This window comes from Mustela lutreola, chromosome 1 (assembly GCF_030435805.1).
Source record: "Mustela lutreola isolate mMusLut2 chromosome 1, mMusLut2.pri, whole genome shotgun sequence".
Taxonomy (NCBI): domain Eukaryota; kingdom Metazoa; phylum Chordata; class Mammalia; order Carnivora; family Mustelidae; genus Mustela; species Mustela lutreola.
In genome coordinates this window covers 141,185,362-141,199,995 of record NC_081290.1, presented here as the reverse complement: position 1 = coordinate 141,199,995, position 14,634 = coordinate 141,185,362, and the positions used below count along the sequence as shown (strand labels likewise).

The following is a 14,634-nucleotide window of genomic DNA, read 5'->3' as shown; positions in this document are numbered from 1 at the left end:
AGAACACCACTTCCCCTCAATGCAGCAGTTGCAGCATGAACACTGCAGATAAGCTACTATACAGAGGTCGGGTGGGTGAGAACTTCATTTGTGTGTATTGGGGGAATTGGGGGGGGGGGCAGGGAATACACATTTGTGTGTGTGCATGTTCGTCCACATGCGTATGTGTTAAATATGGGGTTTCCACATAATTAAAAAATAAAGAGAACTAAGAGCAGTACAGGGTACCAAAGGAAGATCTAAATTTCTAAGCACTTTTGTTAAGACTTGTGAATCAATTCTTTAAATGTTTTAAGTCTCAATTCTTATGTAGTAATGATATTCCAGGGACCATTATGACAAGGTAGTTTTCAAATATGTTAACAAGTATGTTCCATTTCCTAATTAACTTATTTTGGGGCCTCTAGGGAAAGAAATGGAGTCAGCGCTTAAGATCATAATGGAAACTATTTGCTAGACATTTTAGCAACCAACATGTGAATCAATAAATTCTATTTTTAGTTCTTATATAGCAATTTAAATTGTTTTAAAATAATGGGCATTTGAAGCCAACATATTTATTCTAAACATCTGAGAGACTCCAAACAAAATACTAAGATAGCACATGTTACCTTAATTTAGTAAGACATAATGGGGTTAACTTTTATACATATGATAGTCACACTGAATGAATCTACATAATGTAAGTAGAACCAAATCACATTAACTTTTTATGTGCAGTAGCTTTCCATTTAGAGATTAACAGTCACTCAGGAAACTATTTAAGAAAAATGTTCAAAATTGGTACTATACATTTTTGAAGAAACGAAAAATGAAAAAATATTTAAAACACTAACCATTAGTAAAAGAAATATGTATTATCATGTCAGGAGAATTGTTATTTTAATCAACATATCTTAAAAAAAAAGTCTTGTGAACTTCACAACAGTTTTTAAGTTCTTCTTGCAGAACCATACTTTCTATAGGTTATTTCATTTTATTCTTACAATAATCCTATGAAGTAGGTACTTCTATCTCCATTTTACAGATGAGGCTTAGTAAGTGGTGAAGCTAAGAATGTAATCCTAAGTCTAAATGATTCTATCATCTATGCTGTTAAGCACTTTGCTATTCTGCTATAAACTTCATAAGGATGAAGATTTAAGTCTGTGCCATTCACCACTGTACTCCAAATGCCTAAAGCCGTCCTGGACTCATAGAAGTTATAGACTGAATAAGTGGAAAAGAAAACTACTCAGTTGTTTCTGAGTGTAAATCAATTTTAATGGGAAAAAAACTATCCATTTTGTAATAACCCTAATCATTCTGATACTGAAAAAAAAATACCACTTAAAGAATCTTAAAATAAGATTTAGTAATCCAAGTTTTGTTCACTTGTCAGATTGAAAAATTAAGTCCTTATTTAAAAATTCTCATAGTTAAACATCCATTTTTGAAAAGGTTGGTACCGATAGAATGAGAGCAAAATTGCACTAATTTCAGTGCTCACTTTGGCAGCACATATACCAAAACTGGAATGATACAGAGAAAATTAGCATGGCTCCTGCACAAGGATGACACGCAAATTCGTGAAGCATTGCATACTTCTTTTTTTTAAAAAAAGAGCAAAATTGCACTAATTTTAGCATTTTGTCTATTTTTGCAAATCCACTTGCATGTCCTCATTTTTACTGTCTAACAATAAAAGTACATTTTTCTTATTAACTAGCTTAACATATTCCTTGACTTCGAATATAAATCAGGGCCATGAGTTTCCATAATATAAAAACTTTTGTATAATATATATAAGAACCTAAATTGAAAGAATTGTTCGAACTTAAACAGTCCCATTCATCCTTTTAAATGTAAGACATACAGCTAGCTACATTTTTGGAAAGAACAAACTTTTAACACCACTTACTGATTCAAAAATTCCACAAATTCAGACAAGATTTACAAAAACAGTATTATACTGCCCCTACATGTTCAAACTAGTAGCAACAATGACATTTTAAAATCCAAAGTGATAATGCAGAGATTTCTGTGGATTATTGAAAAGCTGTTTAAGCTTAAATTGCTCCCAAGTGAACTATATGAAATCACTCACACATAAAAATGTAATTAAATATAAGAATAACCCACAAGTTTCAATTTTCATTTTTAATACTAGAAAGGAGAAAAATTTAAGAGAAGTTCATCCAATATTACATTTTTTCTCTCAAAACTGATTTCTCTATTATTACATGTAAATATCACAGAATAACAATAAACAAATAGCTATCCATGTGATTTTAGAGTCAGTATTAATTTGATAATGTTTGAGAAATACTTGCTCCTACTTGCTTTTCCTCTAGACCTACATAAATGTCAATAAAGTTTATAAATATATGAATATTTATATAAAGACTACCAAAGTTACAAGAGAAAACTTGATTTACTATTTAAAAATATCTATATTCTCACAGTTTAGGAATAAAACACTATGCATGCAAATAAAAAGATGTGCTGCATCAAGAGGTAAATGGAATGTAAATTGCAGTAACTGAATTGTAACTCCTAACATTTAGAATGTTGTTGACTTTACCACAAATGCTAGTCCTTTTTGCCATTACTTCTATGGTGAAATTTCTGTCATATTAAAAAAATCTTGGGGTGCCTGGATAGCTCAGTTGGTTAAGCCACTGCCTTAGACTCAGGTCATGATCCTGGAGACCCAGGATCAAGTCCCACATTGGGCTCCCTTCTCAACAGGGAGTCTGCTTCTCCAGCTGACTTCTCTCCTCTCATGCTCTCTTTCTCATTCTCTCTCTGTCTCTCTCTCTCTCAAATAAATAAAATCTTAAAAAAAAAAATCTTAGGGGCACTGGGTGGCTTAGTCAAGTTAAGCATCTGCCTTCAGCTTGGGTCATGATCCCAGGGTCCTGGGATTGATCCCTGCATCTGGGCTTTCTGCTCAGTGGGGAGGCTGCTTCTCCCTCTCCTACTTCCACAACAGGCATTCCCTCTCTTGCTGGCTCTCTGTCAAATTAGTGAATAAAATCTTTAAATTATCCCTATCATTATTTATACCTACCATAAACATATCTACTAAAATATATATAAATATCTGCCATTATTTAACTGATTTTTATGTGAAACACACATTAATTTATGCAGCTTTCCACAAGTCAGAAATAGGGCCAAGAACTCTAATCTGACCCAGGAACAATCCAGAAAGAAATCACTAGGTGAGCCCGGTAGGATATTATTGAAGTTTTCTTCCAAGGATATGAAAAATGAAATAAAATAGAATCATATTTAATCTTTCAGAACCTCAAAATACTATTCTGTGTTAGATACTATCTAACAGTATTTGAAAACCAATAGATTATACATATCAATAAAGTTACCAAGCCAGAGAAAGTGTGCGTCGATGTATACATGCATATGTATGTAGGTACCCACATATACATTCAGAGAAACTATAAGACAAATTACCACCAGATGATTTAGAAAAGTGTACCACAGAATGAAGCAGTCTGGTGACACAATGTATACTGGAACAAACCAAACATGTTGTCCAATCATAGGCAGAATTCTCAGGGTCACTAAAATGTTAACTTATATAAAAGGTTGGACTTTTTCTGCTTTGTTCACTAATATATCTGAAGTGCCTGGCAATTAATGGATGCTTATCTGTTGAATACATTAATTAATCCATGTTCCTCTGATTTTGATGTGACTACAAAATGGGGACAATTAGATACATCTCTCAGAGACAGAAAAGCATCTGTAGCCTCCTTAAAGGAAGGAAGGTCTCTGCCTTATTCATCTCTGTTATAGTAGCAACACATACAGGGAGTATGCCTAATATATATTAGCAGAATAAAAACTAATTTAGTAGTATTAATTTTCCATGAAGTAAAAAAGTGACAGAGGTTCTCATTCCTCATTTAATGAATATGTCTGCTAACGAGAGTTACATTTCTCACTGAAGAAAAATAATATATAGGCTCTGAACTACCATATTATATGGAGCTTAGTAAAATTTAGGTATTCATTTATATAATGTATGTTTTAAAGGATTTAAATATGCATGCACTCAGAACTTAAGACTTTAACTATTTTGACATTTCAAAGAATATTCCATTCTTTTGTATGTGGGTGACAGCTGTAAAACTCAAAGGTCTGTGGAGTTAGTTCCACAATTTTAGAGAAAGCTGTGTTGCTGACTTCAGAACTTTTTGGTTTAGAAAAGTAATATGGTGCATATATTACTGAACACTTCCAGTATATTATACATTAATATTTTTGCAGGAAGTTCACGAGTATTCAAATAATAAAACTGATTATCTTAAGTTACTTAGAGTTAGGTTTGGCTAACTTTAAAAAAAATTCTTAGCTCTCAGGGCATGCTGGACATCTGGTCTGTGAACATGGGACAGTGGGCAGCAAGTTTATTTTTTAGCATATATATATATATTTTTTAAAGATTTATTTATTTGACAGAGAGAAATCACAAGTAGACAGAGAGGCAGCCAGAGAGAGAGAGAGAGGGAAGCAGGCTCCCCGCTGAGCAGAGAGCCCGATGCGGGACTCGATCCCAGGACCCTGAGATCATGACCTGAGCCGAAGGCAGAGGCCCAATCCACTGAGCCACCCAGGCACCCCTATTTTTTAGCATATTTTTCATCTGTCTCCCATACTACATCTTAATAGCCCTTGCCCTGTGATGTTAAAGTAACTAAATTATTTGAACAGATTGTTATCTATCAACAACAGGGATAAAAATTCAAGGCAGTTATTTCTACAATGTAGTTGTAGACTTACACATCACATTATAATTTGTTTTACATTCATACCTGACAATTGAGGTACACATAATAAGAGGACATCACTTGATGACAAAAACATCTAGAAAGCAATGTTGTCAGTAATAAGATACTAAAGCCATCATGAGCTGTGGGACCAAAGTAAGAATTATGTATTTTAAAACCAAGGATTACACAGCAAAAGTTACCCCTTACAACACATGGAAACTAAGGATCTGTTCACTCAACAACCTTACCAAGGTCAGTTTACCACAGTGTTTGTGATGCTAGAGCCAGATGCCTAACATAGAATCTCCGCTCTATCACTTATTAACTCTAGGGCACATTACTTACCTTCACTATGCCTCAGACTCCTCATTTGTAAAATAGGGATACTATAGTACAACACCCACTTTACAAGGTTATCTTAAGGGTTATATGAGTTCATATGTGGAAAGTATAGTGCTTCCCCTGCATCCCAAGTTAGACTCTATACTATTAACCCTATTTTACTGTCATCAAAACACTAACATTAGTGACTATTTTCTGTTTCCATAAAGTAAGCTCCATGAGGACATGGCCTCTACCTAGTTCACTGTTATAGCCATAGGTTCTAGAAAACTTTCCAGCTCTGTTCTGAGTGCTCAACACATATTTTCTGGCTGATAGTAATACTGATAAATGTCATGCAAGATATAAGCAATAATTTGCAGCAGTATAAGTGTGAAATGTGAAAAGAAGAGATGTAAGCACAAGCAATAATACAAGTTCCTTCTGCCCATCACTTTTCTCATCATCTGCTTACTAGCAAACACCATGTTTTAATTCAAAGTTACTGTGAAGCCTTTCCTGAATCATTTGCTTTGAGTATTTTGTACTCATAGTACTTTGTACACGGGTGCATTCAAGCAAAATTATACTTTTGTACTATAAAGCTTTAAGGTTTTTACCACTAGACTATCTAAGATGCATAAAGGATTGTAATTTTTCACTTTTGTATATCCACAGGTACAGGGGATGAAGAATCATCACTTTTATTTATAGCTAGTACCCTGCACAATACAGAGAACAAGACCACAAGAAAATTTATAATTTATATTCTGTTTACTCAAGTTTATGCATGACACATGAAACATTCTTAAGAAAAAAAGGCCTGAAAATTAGCAAGACAGGAAACAACATGTGCTGGAGAGGATGTGGAGAAAGGGGAACCCTCTTACACTGTTGGTGGGAATGCAAGTTGGTGCAGCCACTTTGGAAAACAGTGTGGAGATTCATTAAGAAATTAAAAATAGAGCTACCTTATGACCCTGCATTGCACTACTGGGTATTTACCCCAAAGATACAGATGTAGTAAAAAGAAGGGCCATCTGTACTCCAATGTTTATAGCAGCAATGGCCACGGTCGCCAAATTGTAGAAAGAACCAAGATGCCCTCCAATGGACGAATGGATAAGGAAGATGTGGTCCATATACACTATGGAGTATTAAGCCTCCATCAGAAAGGATGAATACCCAACTTTTGTAGCAACATGGATGGGACTGGAAGAGATTATGCTAAGTGAAATAAGTAAAGCAGAGAGAGTCAATTATCATATGGTTTCACTTATTTGTGGTGCATAACAAATAGCATGGAGGAAAGGGGAGATGGAGAGGAGAAGGGAGTTGAGGGAAATTGGAAGGGGAGGTGAACCATGAGAGACTATGGACTCTGAAAAACAATCTGAGGGTTTTGAAGGGGCGGGGGGTGGGAGGTTGGGGGAACCAGCTGGTGGGTATTAGAAAGGGCACGGATTGCATGGAGAACTGGGTGCGGTGCAAAAACAATGAATACTGTTACGCTGAAAAGAAATAAAAAATTAAAAAAATCTAGAAATAATTAATTAATTAATTAATTAATTTTTAAAAAGAAGAAGAAAAGGCCTGATAGGATTTAAAATAGAATGGTCTACTATGTGGTAACTAATTCTTTTATTGACTAAAAAAAAATTAGTGACAATAAACCATATCAGATCAATTGAAAATGCTTGAATTTTTCAAGTTCAAAATTTTCAAGTTGAAAAATTTCCCCAGTTCTAGTGCAATATGTGTGTAGGGAAAATAACCAAAGGAAGTCACATTTTAGTTTACTCAAAAAAAAAAAAAAAAAAAAATTTCCCTCCAAACTTGCTCATATCACCACCCTGTTCTTTCTTCTCTCCAAAGTATTGTAAATTTTCCCTTTATTTCAGCATTTTCTGACATTTTTTGGCTACTGTAGAATCTCAAAAGTGCCACAGAAATAACTTTACCCTACGTTTGTTTCTCCTTCGTTTTCAAAATTGGTAAGTAGTAATTACTTTAAAATAAAATGTCAAATTGTATCTGAGTTTATTTAAATTTAGAAAATAAAATATTCAAATCACAGCTGCACAGTCATTTAAAAACATTTAGTAAACAAAAACATGCCATATTCTTAACAGAACAAAAACTCCTTCAGAATCTTCCAAGTTTAACACATACTTCAACAAATTAGTCATAAGAATATTTATACTAACTTTCTCCTGCATATCACTAGGAGCATAAAAAGACATGAAGGATAATTTCTGAACTCTAAGAGTTTATAACCTAACTGGGGAGACAAGATAACTAAATGGAATAACATCACCGGACAGTACATATTTGCCTAAGGGCCAAAGGTAATGGCAACAATTACAGTATGTTCCACTGATGGATGAGGACAACAGTGGATGTAATCAGTGCCAGGAGAAAGGTTCCAACCAGAGAGGGAAGCTAGACTGTGAGGTCCTGGAAAGAATCTAGAAAGAAAGAGGCACAAAACAGACTGGTCTGGGGGAAAGATGGAGGATGCTGGCTTTTTAAAGGATTCCTATTTCTGTATGTTGGGGAAACATCCATCTATTTCTAATTGGCTAAGAATTCCACGAAATGGATATTGAGGGGCGCCTGGGTGGCTCTGTGGGTTATGCCTCTACCTTCGACTCAGGTCATGATCTCAGGGTCCTGGGATTGAGCTCCGCATCGGACTCTCTGCTCAGCGGGGAGTCTGCTTCCCTCTCTCTCTTTGCCTGCCTCTCTGCCTACTTGTGATCTCTGTCAAATAAATAAATAAAAATCTTTTAAAAAATAAAAATAAAAGGGCGCCTGGGTGGCTCAGTGGATTAAGCCACTGCCTTCGGCTCAGGTCATGATCTCAGTGTCCTGGGATCAAGCCCCGCATCGGGCTCTCTGCTCAGCAGGGAGCCTGCTTCCCCCTCTGTCTCTGCCTGCCTCTCTGCCTACTTGTGATCTCTCTCTCTGTCAAATAAAATAAATAAAATCTAAAAATAAAAAAATAAAAAAATAAAAATAAAAATAAATGGATATTGAGTTTCATGAATGACTTTCAGGAATTAAGACATTTTAAAAGAGCAGACTTGCAACAACTACTTTCAGTAAGAATAATGGCTGGACAAGATTTAAAAAAAAAAAAGGTAAACCTGGATTGGGGGTAAAGGCAAAACTATGCCAGAAATGTAAAACTAAGTAGTAGTGCTATAAGGAATAGGCAAATATTTCTGGCAGCTGCTCTTGTTAGTATGAGAAGTACTCTTGTCGTAATATTATTAATAGCAATATACTTTGGGAGGGGCTGTCATTTACACTATGCAAATATTACCCTAAAATTCAGAAATATAAAAGGATAAACTAAGGCAATGCAAAAACTGAAATAATCCTAAGACTTACAGAAAGATAGTGTAATTAATCATAAAACTATACATGTGGATCATCTGTCCAGATAAAAACACAGATTATAGTTTTAAAACTATAGGAGTAGAAAAAAATTGACTAGATCATTCACTTATATGAAGCTGTAAGTATAAGCCTATCTCATTATTTTTTCAAAAGGAAAAAAATTTCCTATGATAAAAAATCTAGACTAGAAATACAATGACATAGTATTAACTAAGCAAAATCCACAAAACTTTATCACATAGGGATAAATTTCCTTAGAATATGATTTCTTACTCTTTAAACAACAATAGAAATCCCTCATGCTGGTTTTTAATTGGTATTGCTTTCTGAAAAACAATTTAACAGTATTTCTCAAGAATCTAAAGAAGTTCATAATCCTTGACCAAATAATTCTACTTCTAGAAATCTGTGGATAGAGATGTTTAGGATTCATGTATAAAAAATTTTAAAGCAGTTCACTGTCTAAATCAATAATATGAGGAAAATTTTGGAAGAACAGACTATATATTTTTAAGCAACTACAATTATGGGAAACCATCAACAATATATTAACAATGAATTAAAGTACCAATATTCCTAAAAAATTATTTACTTAAAGTTGTTATTATGGTTATTTTTCAGCAGTGGAACTACTGGTAATTTAGTAAATTGTAAAGGAAAATATTTTTTCTAAATTTTACATATTGAGTATGTCTTATTTCTATGAAGAGAACTAAAAGATGTTAACTATTGGAAGAAAATTAAAATTCCCTGTCCATCATTGAATTTGGAGGATTTGGGAGATTATTAAATTCAGAAGGGTACTAATTTACAAGCTGGCTTTAGCAAAAGAGTTTATGATGGCCTACTTTGGAGGTACATACAAAATCTTCCCACAAATGGAACTTACTGTAGAGTAAGTAATTAGATACCTTGTTTTTTTAAAACAAAGGTAATACAACTATTTCACAAAACTGGCAGGCCTTTGCTGAAGAGGTACTAATAGACTGGTCAATAGTCTATGAAAGGAGCATAATAGATTAACATTACATACTACTTTAACTGAATATTATATATACAAAAAATAGCTAATTAGATTATGCCTGAATAAGGTTAAAGTTTTGAATATAAGTTTATCTAGTATCATTGATAATTCAACAATGAAGAAAAAACTTAAACTTAAGACAGCACTGAAGCTAAGAGAGGTAAAATGCTGTTTAAATTTTTGTCCTCACTGTCAAAAGTACTGGTTGAGCAAACTGATGAGAAGGACACTGCACTGCAGTCGGAGGATGCTTTATCTGTCCAGACAAGCTGCTCTCAGTTGTCTGCCAACCACAGACCCTGAAGTATGACAAAGATTCTCTTCTTGACCAAACTCTAGATAGGCTCTGTTGAGCTCCTTTTCAGCTAGGCCTTGTCCTTGGGCACGTTGTCAAAAGCAAGAATCCTACTCAGTTTAACCAGACTCCTCCCAATCTTGGTATCTGACCACCTTCCGTAACTGCTGGGTTCCTCATCTTCTATCATCTCCCACTTGATGTCTGACCACTTTGGTTACACTGGTTTAGCCAGAAGCCCCCCTCTCCACCGGTGTTTCCTCTTAGTAATTTTCTCCCCACTGATCCCTTCAAACTGTTCCTTGGCTATAAACTCTCACTTTTCTTTGCTGTATTTGGAGTTGAGCCCAATCTCGCTCCCCTACTACAAAGCCCCTTTGTAGTAGTTCCTATATCTATAACACCACAGTACCCGTGAATAAAGTCTATCTTGCCATTTGAACAAGTGTCAGGAATAATTTTTTAACAGGTATCATTACTCACTCAGCTTACAAAGACAACAGACAAACATGCATACTGTTCAAATATCTCTAGTTTTTTATTACTATAATTATTGTGTAATCTGCAGGGTAATTTCATAAGTGAAACATCTTAAAAGAGATTACACCAAAAACCCTGTATTTATAAATGTTTTATCATATCAAAGTTATTTGTAAGTTACTTGTTTTAATCTTTGAATCTATTTTCTCACAGAAACAAGGTCAACAATGATAGCCTCCCAGGCTTACCCTACAAAATACTAAGAGTAGTTGAAAAGTGTTAAGTTCACATAAAAACAAATGTATAAAGAGAACGGCTACTGCTATTAGCTGCAGCCTTCATGCACTCTGCAGCTAAATGCAGCTTTACTACTCACCAAGAAAACTGGGGAAGATTAGCTGGTCTGAGCCTCCGTTTTCTAGTCTACTGAATTGGAGAGAATACCTAATTTAAAGTACTTACCAAACATTTAAGTCATTTAAGCATTCAGTGGGTTAAAATATACAAAACAACTAAAACAGTGCCTATAATACATAGTGGGCTTTCCTAAAAAAGATAGCAATTATTAATAGCCTTATTATACTAATACTGTATATTAAGAAGAGAATAAGCAGTGTCTTAAAATTCTAGCAGTTAGCCACACAAAGATTCTTTTCTACAAAATTACAAAAGAATTAGAAGAGAAGATGATGGTTTTAAAGGAAATGTAAGACTTACGGCTTTAACTAACAATCTCATTCTGAAAATTTATCATGAGCTGAAATATATATAAGCAAAAAGATATATGCACAAGATTTACTGTAGTATCATTATAATCACACAAACCTAGACTTCACTCTTTTTTGAGTAAAGATTTATTAAAACACAGTCATGTCCATTCACCCATTCATTTAAGTATTATCTATAGCTGCTTTTGTGCTCCAGTGGCACAGAAGAGTAGTTCTGATAGCGACTATAGAGTCCACAAAGTCTAAAATATTTACTGGCCCTCTGAAGAAAGTTTGACTTAAGCTAACCTGGAATGATAAAAATACACAAGAGTGATATTCACATTTTCTCAAATGACACGAATATTCTACTTTAATTTCTACTTTTACTTTGAAGAAAAATTATTTTAAATGAGGTCTTTTGAATAGAATTTGATATGGAACATAATTCCTACAAAACTGTTTCCAACTATCAGAAATCCCAGTCATGTATTTCATTATTGCTTGAGCTCTTTTATCTCAGGAGAACAAGCCCTTGTCCCATATTGACCCCACCTCACCACCCTAATACCCCACCAGCAGTTCTCCACACTCTTCGCTTTGCTGCCAATGCTTATGCGGCACAATTGGTACACAGTTCAAGCCCAGGAATATATAGGAAACTCTCAAAACAATATTTTGTCTGTAAGTCAGCAAAGTCCAATAGCTTTAAAAGCCCTATATAAACCACTGCCATTTGCATGTCATCTGGAAATTTCTATCAGAATAATAATAATGAAGAGTAACTTTATGAGAATATTGTGAAAGTTTAAAAAGCTTCCAAACAAAATGAGTTACAAAATGAAATTTAAGCACTGAAGTACATTTTCTTAGTATTATTACTTGTAAGATGTTCTTTCTCTTATCACTAAAAAGAAAAAAAATGCTGCCAGATAAGCTACAAAATTCCATCAAAATGTATCTAAGGTACATTTTTTTTTCGTATTTTATGGTTTTTTTTGCTTTTTTTTTAAAGATTTTATTTATTTATTTGACAGAGAGAGATCACAGTAGGAGAGAGGAAGGGAAGAGATCACAGAGAGAGAGGAAGGGAAGCAGGCCCCCTGCTAAGCAGAGAGCCCGATGTGGGACTCGATCCCAGGACCCTGAGATCATGACCTGAGCTGAAGGCAGCGGCTTAACCCACTGAGCCACCCAGGCGCCCCTTTTTTTCGTATTTTAAATACTTCTTAGGTATGTTCAAAATGCGGAAAAATAATGTACCTTAGGATTTCAGAAACAGCGTGTTACCATAATTAGGCATTCCAATTTCAAAATAAATTAAAAATTTCCAGTGATTTTATAGATTAAATAAGCTTTTCCTAGAAAATTCCTCTTCTACTAAAAGACAATTCTTTTAGAATACTCAACTAGTACTCTCAAAAGCTCCTGATCCAATTACCTATAGGGCTTTTAAAAATATAGATAGATCCCTAAACCTTAATTCAGATCTCTTACATAAGACTATCCAAAAGAGTTGGTAACCCAGGATTCTATGTTTTTTAAGACTGATTGATTTGGAGTGTGAGAAACCAGGGGGGAGGAGCAGAAGGAGAGGGAGAAAGAGAATCCCAGAGTGTGGAGCCTGATAGGGACTCAATCCCACAACCCTGAGATCAGGATCTGAGCCCAAATCAAGAGTTGGACACTTAACCGACTAAGCTACCCAGGTTCCCCATGAGTCTACACTTTTAACAAGTTCCAAGTATAACTTAGTATCAAGAATGCCTAAGCAATTGTAAATAAATAATGAGGACCTTAATATTAAAAATATTTTCATTTACAGTAACTGAGTAACAGCTAGACTGCTATTTCTTTACTGTTGTTAATATTAAATCCAAAGTACCTCTGAGGAGAGACCAGAATAATTTATATAATATTAAATTTGACTACCAATACCAATATTACACTTAATAGTAGGTCAATAAATTTTCTGAAAATATTTCAAGAGATATAAATTGAGGTTGTGGTTATAGCAACTAAAAGATTGTTTCACAATTTTTTGAAGTTATTTTATTGTGCAAACACTAAATGGATTAACATCTATGAGGGATGGAGTGACAATAAAATATCATGTTTTTCAAATTTTAATAGGTCAAGACTGTTACAAGTGTTACTAAGAGGTCAATCTAGTGCACATTAGCTCACTGCCTAGAAGAAAAAAATGGCCTACAAAATACAGAAATCTACCTGCTTTATGTACTTTGGGTCAATGTAGAACAATCTGCTTGAAAACAAAATATGCCCAGTGTAAGAGATATACTAGATGTTACACACGAAATGACTAATTATATATCATACCAAAAGTCTTCCTTAAATCCTTGATAAAGAAAAATAATATTTTTAAAATGTTTATTATCAATTTACCAAAGTTAATAAATTAAATAACAAAGAATATGCAAGCCAATTAAAAACTATCTAAATTAACCAGTCATGAAAGGGGGGGATATAATTACATGATCCCTCTAGTATTTCTAGTACTCAGAGTCAATGAGTTATGCAATAGTAAGTTACTGGCAGGTAGGCAGTCCGAAACTGAATGTGTTTTTCAGTTATCTTCCCAAAAAACTTTCTCGTATGAATTTTATTTTCCAAATCTAGTTCTCTTCTGCTGTTACAAATGCAAGGCTATAAATTAACATAACATAGTAACCCAGAAAAGTCAAGCTGCATAGTGACCCTAGGAAGCCCTCAGGGAAAGCCTTGAAGTTCTCTATTAATTTTATAGAATCTGCTCCCGAACCTTTTAAGTTTCATGTACATGTTAGAAAATAATGGTAGAAAACATACATTGTGATATAATGAAATAATTTGCCATATATTGTATCTAAGAATTTATTAGAAATACTCAACAAAGAACAAGATTATCCTGATTGTTAATATCTTAATCCTTTCATTTAAAAAACCCACACTTCTTTTCCTCCATTTAAAAATTTACTTGGGTTGGTATTTTCTTTTATAGAAGTGTTAAAATAATAAATTAGTTTATTAATGACTTTAAAGCTATTAGAGGTCTCTGTGTAAATGCTTAAATCAGAACAGTGACCTCATTCAGAAGTTATAAAAGTGACAAAGCAAAAGAAGACAAAATAAACAGTTTTCTGACAACATAGTAAACAAGAAAAAAAGAGGATGATGGAGATATTTGTATTCCATGTTCAATGTTGAAACTGTATTATTTAAACTTCTCTCAAAATATTTTCAACATGGCTAACACTTGTTTCGAGTAGAAGTGGAAACTACTCCAAAGGAGCTAAGATAATTAGAAAACACATTTTTACGAAGGATAAGTCCCAGCAAATAAAAAAGATTGTTTTTACTAAGGAGAAAAAAAAACTTGTCAGGTGTTGTGTGTTGATCTTATTTAGTAGAATATTTCCCCTTCATTTTTTTTTTCTTCTTAAAAAAGGGAACTAAAACATTAATAGCACTGTTACATGTAAATACCCATTTAATCTCAGATTTTTGTGGGGATTTTTGGTTTACTGTGTTCAGGATCAAAAACATATTTTAGATCTAAAAATATATCACTCTAGTTAATTATTCAAACCAGCAATACCAAGTTAACTCAAAAAATACAATAAA

At 33.9% G+C, this 14,634-nt stretch overlaps 1 protein-coding gene and 1 non-coding gene across 5 annotated transcripts in view; one reads left to right on the top strand and one right to left on the bottom strand.

The window, feature by feature from the left end:
* FBXW7 (F-box and WD repeat domain containing 7) overlaps nt 1–14,634 on the bottom strand; it is a 230,778-nt gene that overhangs the window by 47,032 nt on the left and 169,112 nt on the right. The window lies entirely within an intron of this gene.
* Nucleotides 1,482–1,588, top strand: LOC131822864 (U6 spliceosomal RNA). Its single transcript, XR_009350349.1, has one exon. It is a non-coding gene; the product is annotated as a U6 spliceosomal RNA (small nuclear RNA).